A 9091-nucleotide genomic window follows, 5' to 3' on the forward strand; every position below is an offset into this window, starting at 1 on the left:
AGCTTAGGGTGTCTGTTTTCCGAAAAGGGGTAATTTGGGGGCGTTTGTGCTGTCCTGGTATTTTAGCACCTCAAGAAATGCCATAGGTAGTCAGAAAGTAAATGTTGTGTAAATTCCATTATCTATACCATAGTTTGTAGATGCTATAACTTTTACACAAAGCAATCAATATACACTTATTGGGATTTTTTTTTACCAAAAACATGTAGCAGAATACATTTTGGTCTCAATTTATGACGAAATTTGATTTTTGTTGGATATTTTTTATGACAGAAATGAGAAAATTTTGGGGGTTTTTTCCAAATTTTTTCGGTCTTCTTTGTTTATAGCACGAAAAATTAAAAGCGCACAGGTGATCAAATACCACCGAAAGAAATCTCTATTTATGTAAAAGAAAAAACATAAATTTAATTTGGGTACAGCTTTGCATGACCACGCAATTGTCAGTTAAACTAGTGCAGCACTGTATAACATAAAATGGCGTAAATTGCAGTATCTATACCATAGTTTGTAGATGCTGTAGCTTTCACACAAAGCAATCAATATACACTTATTTGGATTTTTTTTACCAAAAACGTAGCAGAATACATTTTAGTCTAAATTTATGATTAACTGTGAGTTAACTTGAGTTTAACTTTGAGTTTACTATATATTGTTTTACAGCCAAAATTAAAAAATATTGTCTTTTTTTTTTCAAAATTTCAGTCTTTTTTTGTTTATAGCGTGAAAAATAAAAAGTGCGCAGGTGATCAAATACCACCAAAATAAATCTCTATTTGTGTGAAAAAAAGGACATAAATTTTATTTATGTAAAGCATTGGATGACCGTGCAATTGACAGTTAAACTAGCGCAGCGCTGTATAGCAAAAAATACAGTAAATTACAGTATCTATACCATAGTTTGTAGATGCTATAACTTTAACACAAATCAATCAATATACACTTATTGGAATTTTTTTTCTACCCAAAATATATAGCAGAATACATTGTGGCCTAAATTTATGACTAACTTTGAGTTTACTATATATTTTTTATAGCCAAATCTAAAAAATATTGTTCTTTCAAAATTTTCGGTCTTTTTTTGTTTATAGTGCAAAAAAAAAAAAGCGCACAGGTGATCAAATACCACCAAAAGAAAGCTCTATTTGTGTGAAAAAAGGACATAAATTTGGTTTGGGTGCAGCATTGCATGGTCGTGGAATTATCAGTTGAAATAGTGCAGCGCCGAATAGCAAAAAAAGGCCTGGTCAGGAAGGGGGGTAAATCCTCAGGATGGCAAGTGGTTAAACTCTCCAATATCTTCCCAACTATAGAAGTTAAACTAACAGGTCTATAATTACTTGGTAAAGATTTTGACCCCTTTTTAAATATTGGCACCACATTGGCCTTATAATTAATATTAATTAATTAATAACATAACAAAAACACAGCAGGGGGGGACTCTTCAAACCTGGAGCAGCCAAAATTTAGAGCGTCAATGCGTGGCAACCAATCAGCTTCTATCTTTCACTTTCAAAGCTTAAAGTGGAACTAAAGGGAGAAATACCATTCCCCCACCAGTCCTATCCCTCTCAGGCATAGGCATCTTATTCTTTGTGTCGGTTTTCAGCCATTTTCATTGGCCGGCACGGGATGATGTCACTCCTGAGCATGTGCAGGAGCTAGTCATCCTGGCATGTAGAGATCAGGCCAGCTGTTGTAGGCTGAGCTGCACATGCGCAGCTCAGTTTACATGACAGGGATCACTGTGAACAGGCAGGTAGGGGTGTTTTATTGCAGAAGCGACATTGCATGACATTACATTCTGCAATGAAAAGCCTGCCTGTTCACAGCAAGTAACAGTGGAACTTTCGTTCAGCTTAACTGAACAAGCTGAAGATGGAAACTGATTGGCTGCCATGCACAGCTGCTCCAGATTCTGTCCGCTCCAGTTTTGATAAATGTCCCTCGGTGTGCTATGTAGAGTAGAAGGCAGCAGATGGCACTATAGCACCATCGTTTGAGATTTGGATTTATTATTCTTACTTCACACAGAACTAAGGGCCCCTTCTTGCCACAATGTGGTGCATGCGTTTTCATACATTGAGACACCTTGTGTAATGCTATCCATTCATACTGAATGCCCTGTGATCACACCTCTAGTATGAATTTGCCATCAGTTGTGTAGCACACATGTCTTCTCTCACAATCCATCCGATTTATTTTGTGTATGGCCCTTACACTGTATAGTCCTTGGTAAACTTACAGTGTTACTAAGGCCAGGACCCTGCATTCACTCTATCTCCCACAGTACACACAACATGGAAATGCAATTATTTTAGTAAACCTAAACTGCTAAATACCTTTTCTTATCAGCAATTAGACCAGTCATGTAACTTCAGCTGAGCACTGGTTAAAGCTTGTAGGAGGAGTTTTTTTTCTGCTCTAGGAGGATGTGAAACCCCTGACCTCTGTCTGGACAATGCTGGTTGGCCCTGTGCGGATAACATGCACTCTTCCAAGAATTTAAAAAAAATTCTCTAGAAATACACACGAAACTGAGCATGTGCACATGGGTTTAGTCTGTCTCATCAGGTGGATATTTGAACAAGAAGAGGGGCAGAGAAGAAAGGATCAAACAGCCTTTTTACACAATACAGAGGATTAACCCCTTAGGTTCCACAGTGAGTATAACAAGCATGCTTTATTGCATATACAGACTGATTTTACTGTTGTGTGTTTAGTAACACTTTAACCACTTGAATTCAGTCATGTAATTCCCTTTCATTACCAGGTCCTTTTTCAGTTTTCAGTGCTGTGACACTTTGACTGACACTTACTTTGACATACAACATTGGGGCCAAATTATTATTATACATATAGCGCCAACAGTTTGCTCAGCACTTTACAATATAATGGGAGACAATACAGCAACAATACAGTTCAATACAAGAGGGATAGGAGGGCCCTGCTCCTCGGAGCTTACAATCTAGGATTCATTTTAATTCATTTTTTCAGACAGATAGAACTTTTGTTTGGTGGTATTTCATATCCACTAGGTTTTCCCATAAATTCTGTGAAAAAAAAATACCAAGTTATTGCAAACACCCCTTAAACAATGCATCTTTGGAATGTAGGCACTCCACAGATGATCTAGTTTTTTGCCACAACTTTTTGGGAATGAATAAACATGCTGGCATGGGGGGGGGGGGGTTTAAAACATGGAGCTTGGTATTGGTGCACTAGATACAGTCCTTCCAGGTCATACACCAATGACAATACAGTTCCAATCGAACAATAAATACATTCACTCAGCGGTATGATGCCTAACGTGGTGTGCATGGCAGACAAATTCCCCAGACCATCACATCATGCATGACGCCGCTTACCCCGAAACTGTTTGTGGCCCCCTAAGGTTCCACCAGAGGCACCACCACATAATCATAACATGCAGAAACATTACGGAATAAACCAATTCAAACAAGCATCGGGTATGTTGGGGGGGTAGGAAGGAGGGCAGAGGGAAAGGGGAAAGAGTTCACAGGTCTGAAGCTTTATTGAAAGGACAAAGACTCGCAAGGGAGAAGGGGAGACCCTCAGACGTCCTCTTCCTCCTTAAAGTCCATCAAGTTATAGTCTCTGAGCAGACTGAGGATCAGTCTGCAACAGTCCTCAATGGACATCCTCTCCCGCTGGTGCATGAGGCGCTTCCTGGCGCACCATAAAGCCTCCTTAAAACAACACAGCACCCGCCAGGCGCCGTCAATGTCCTCCAGAGTAAAAGTCCCACAGAAAAGTCTGTTCAACACACCAAAGTGTGTGATGGCTGCCTGTGGCACAAAGCCTTTGAGTTCTGGTTCCAAGGCCCTCAACAGGTCCTGAGCAAAAGAGCACTTCCACAAAACGTGCTGAGCCGTTTCCTCCTGGATGATGCAAAAAGGGAAGTGCCATCCATGCCAGGTCCTTGTGCTTGTTGGTGAGTCTCTTTGAAGAAACATTCCTCCAGACCACCTTGCAAGTGGCTGAAGGCAGGCCTGGAACCGACTCCAAAATGTCTTTTGCTCTAGAAAGCTTGTAGATAGTCTTTGGTTTCCGCAAGTCAGGCTTGACTCCATGTATCCCCTGCTCCTTGATAAACTTAAAAGTATCCAAGTAGTACCAAAGCATGTCCCAGTTGTAGGGGATAGAACTGTCCCATTTGTCACATCCAAGGGACCTCCAGAGGGGCAAAAGGAAAAAAACGTGACATGGAGTTTCCACCAGAGTCCATAGACCGGTTCAACAAAGTCCTGCGGATGCAGTTGCAGGCAAAGAACACCCTCAGTTGGGTGGCGATGTCAGGCATGCCCTTACCGCCCTTGAGAGGTTCCTTGAACATGACTGCCCACTTCACTCTGTCCATCTTGGAGCCCCAGATGAAGTAAAACACCGCCCTGGTGATGGCCTTGCAGGTGTTGACCCGTGGGGGCCAGGCCTGGGCGAGGTACTGCAACATAGGGAGAATCTCGCTGTGGCGTACCAGTGTCTTCCCTTCAATGGTAAGTTCTCTGAGGCTCCAAAGTCCAAACTTTTGTTTCATCTTTGACAGTCTCTCCTCCCAAGACTTCAGGGCTGCACCCTCAGCACCAAACCAGACTCCCAAAATTTTGATGAAGTCAGTCTTGATGCCAAAAGGCATGGATGCAGAAGAAGGTAGGAATCACTTTCCAAAGAGCATGACCTCTGACTTCCCGCAGTTGACTTTTGCCCCTGAAGCTTGGCCGAAGTCCTTGCAGGTCTGGAAAAACAGGTCGATGGAGCACTGGTCAGCACAGAACACGTCACGTAGTCCATGTAGAGCGAGCACTTCACTTCCCTTCTGTCTGGTCCCAGTGCAGTGATCCCACTGATCTCTGGATTCTGTCTGATGCATTCGGCGAAGACCTCTATACAGCAAACAAAAAGCAGAGGTGAGAGAGGGCAGCCTTGTCTTACCTCAAAGAGGATCGGGAAGGGGTCAGTTTTCCAGCCATTCACCAACACCGTACTACAGATGTCATTATACATAAGGTCAAGATACAAACAATGTACAGATGTGCAAGATAAGGGAGGTGAAGGTTTAAAATGCATGTCACGTAAAGAGGCAATGCGGAGATCAGTTGTGCACATACATCGGGAATGATCCAACTCATTGCACATACACCGAGAATTATTGAACCCAGTGTACATACACCGGGAATGATTCAATGCAGAGTACATACACTGGGAATTATCCAACACACTACACATACACCGGAAATCTTCCAACACTCTGTACATACATTGGTAATTATCCAACACATCGCACATACACCAGGAATTATCCAACACATCGCACATACACCAGGAATTATCTAATACAGTGTATATACACCGGGAATTATCCAACACCAGGAATAATCTAATACAGTGTATATACACCGGGAATTATCCAACACATTGTACATACACTATGAATTATCCAACACACTGAACATACACCGAGAATAATCCAACACAGTGTACACACACTAGGATTGATCCAACACACTACATATACATCAGGAATCATCCAATACACTGTACATACACTAGGATGATTCAATACAGTGTACATACACCAGGAATTATCCAACACACTATACACACACTGAGAATTATCCAGCTCACTCTACAAACACTGGGAATCATTCAACACACTGCACATACATCGGTAATTACTGTATCTAACACATTGCACATACACCGGGAATGATCCAATACAGTGTGCATACACCAGGAATCATCCAACGTACTGTACATACACCATGAATTATCCAACACACTGTAAATACACCAGGAATCATCCAACTCACTGTACATACATTGGGAATTTTCTAATACACTAATACACATACTGTACACCAGGAATTATCCAACACACTTTCATACACCATGAATCATCCAATACATTGCACACACACTTGGATGATTCTTTACAGTGTACATACACCGGGAATTATCCAACACACTACATATACACCAGGAATTATCCAACACACTGCATATACACTGGGAATTATCCAACACAATGTACATAAACTAGGATGATTCAATACAGTGTGCATAGACTGGGAATTATCCAAAACACTACACATACACTGGGAATTATCCAACACACTGTATATACACCGTGATTATCCAACACACTCTAGATACACCTGGAATCATCCCACACACTGTATATACACCGGGAATTATCCAATACACTGTACATAAACTAGGATGATTCAATACAGTGTGCATACACCGGGAATTATCCAATACACTGTACATAAACTAGGATGATTCAATACAGTGTGTATACACCGGGAATTATCCAACACACTACACATACACTGGGAATTATCCAACACACTGTATATACACCGTGATTATCCAACACACTCTAGATACACCTGGAATCATCCCACACACTGTATATACACCGGGAACTATCCAACACACTCTCATATACCAAAAATCATCTAATACACTGTACATACACCAAGAATGATTCAATACGGTGTACGTACATCGGAAATCATCCAACACACTACACATTTCACTGGGAATTATCCAACACACTGTACATACACTGGTAATGATCCAATAAAGTGTACATACACCAAGAATGATTCAATACGGTGTACATTCATCAGAAATCATCCAACACACTACACATTCACTAGGAAATATCCAATGCACTGTACATACATCGGGAATTATCCAACACACTGCACATACATTGGGAATGATCTAATACACTGTACACACACCAGGAATTATTCAACACCCTGTACATACACTGGGAATTATCCTGAGCACTGTATATACACCGGGAATCATCCAACACACTGCACATACATCAGTAATTATCTAACACATTGCACATACACCGGAAATTATCCAATGCACTGCACATACACCAGGAATGATCCAATACAGTGTGCATACAGCAGGAATCATCCAACGCACTGTATATACACCAGGAATTATCCAAAACACTGTACATGCACCAGGAATCATTCAACTCACTGTAGATACACCAGGAATTATCTAACACACTGTACATACACCATGAATTATCCAGCATACTCTCATGCACCACGAATCATCCAATACATTGCACATACGCTTGGAGTGATTCATTACAGTGTACATACATTGAGAATTATCCAACACACTACATATACACCAGGAATTATCCAACACACTGCACATACACTGGGAGTTATCTAATACACTGTACATACACCGGGAATTATCCAATACACTGTACATACACTAGGATGATTCAATACAGTGTGCATACACGGGGAATTATCCAACACACTACATACACTGGGAATTATCCAACACACTATATATACAACGGGATTATCCAACACACTCTAGATACACCTGGAATCATCCCACACACTGTACATACACCGGAAATCATCCAACACACTACACATTCACTAGGAAATATCCAACGCACTGTACATACACCGGGAATTATCCAACACACTGAACATACACCGGGAATTATCTAATACAGTGTACATACACCGGGAATCATCCAACGCACTGTACATACACCAGGAAATATCCAACACACAGTACATAGACTGGGAATCATCCAACACACTGTACACACACTGGAAATTATCCAACACACTGTAGAGACACCTGGAATTATCCAACACACTGTAGAGACACCTGGAATTATCCAACACACTGTAGAGACACCTGGAATTATCCAGCACACTGAACATAAATTGTGAATTATCCAACACATCATCGAGGTAATTGTACATGTTCCACGTCTTCAGAGGGCTGGCAGGAAAAGACAGCCAGCCCTCTAATAACAGAGGAATAAAATGGTGGTGTGGCACCCAGCATGTTTTGGTGGAGTGACAGATTACAGCACACCATGTGGGTTTCCTTGGGCGGGTATGTTTTTTTTTAAGACAACTCAAGGCAAGATGTGGGATTTAAAAAAATGGGAGTGAAGTTCCTCTTCCTTTTAAAAATAATAGTAATTCTTAAGCTGTATTAAATTGTGCCTCTGATATCTGCCTGGAGTTTTAATAAAAATCTTAAAAAAAATTTTCTTTTCAAATTACAATAACATGATAAAGCTTCTACGGAATTTTAGTGATTTGATTCTCAGGTAATTTAAAGTCTATGTAAAGGCAAATCTTTTGGTTTTAGCTCTGAATCGAGTGGGGAAAGACTAGACCCTTTGCTATGGTTTTATTGCCATCTGTGGGGAGAATCACTCCTGTATTTGTCCTGGTGACTATTGTTACAGACACAGAAATTAAGTGAAAAGCCTAAATATTAGAGTTGGCATAAGGACAAATGGAGCTTATTCTAATGTTCTGTTGACAGCTATATTGGGAAAGAATTGTCCTCACTTTGGGGAGATTTCATCTCACTTCCTGTTGCATCTCCAGGACAGGACGTGAAGGGAAACCTCCCCAGCAGGACACCTAAACATGTTCTGATTGGGATTTTTAGGCTCCATGAGCTGTTATTAGCATTTTTCTGCTCCTAGAAGCTAAATATTGTTATCCTATGTGTCCATGCTTACTACTTTAGGCTATTAATGAGCTTTAGTGCCTAGGAGCAGAAACAATTGTTTTTGTGGAGTTTTTTTTAGCATTTTTCCAGCAAATAAAAAAAGCTAAATATAACAGCTTTTTCTAGCTTTTTTCCCCTCTACATGTACTGTAAAAATGCTGATAAAACAATAATGTTCCTAAACGCTACTAAAAACACTATTAGCGGGGTTTTTTTTAAATCCAGCGTTTTTCAACCTTAACATAACTGCTACTGTGCATGGAGCCTTTGAATTAAGCTTTGGCTGTGCTTACAGCTTGATATGGCTATCTACAAACTATTCTATCAAACTGAACACTGTTTCCACCATTATGTTAGCTTGTCAGGAACAGAGAGATCAGGAAACATTCCTAGGGACACAGTATGGTCATAAACAACGTGGGATGTCACCCGCCAGGCAGCAGATGGCAGTGTAACATTCCCATCTGTCCCTGATCGCATGTATTCATCTCCGGAACTAGAAGCCGGCTTGCATTTGTGGGAGGAC

The 9091-nt window shown here is 40.7% G+C and overlaps 1 pseudogene; it reads right to left on the reverse strand.

The window, feature by feature from the left end:
* Nucleotides 1-3575: 3575 nt before the first annotated feature.
* Nucleotides 3576-4696, reverse strand: LOC149447910 (uncharacterized; annotated as a pseudogene).
* Nucleotides 4697-9091: the final 4395 nt, after the last annotated feature.

The sequence above is a fragment of the Staurois parvus genome, unplaced genomic scaffold (assembly GCF_062004578.1).
Source record: "Staurois parvus isolate SC_StPar_1 unplaced genomic scaffold, SC_StPar_1.0 ptg000665l, whole genome shotgun sequence".
NCBI lineage: Eukaryota > Metazoa > Chordata > Amphibia > Anura > Ranidae > Staurois > Staurois parvus.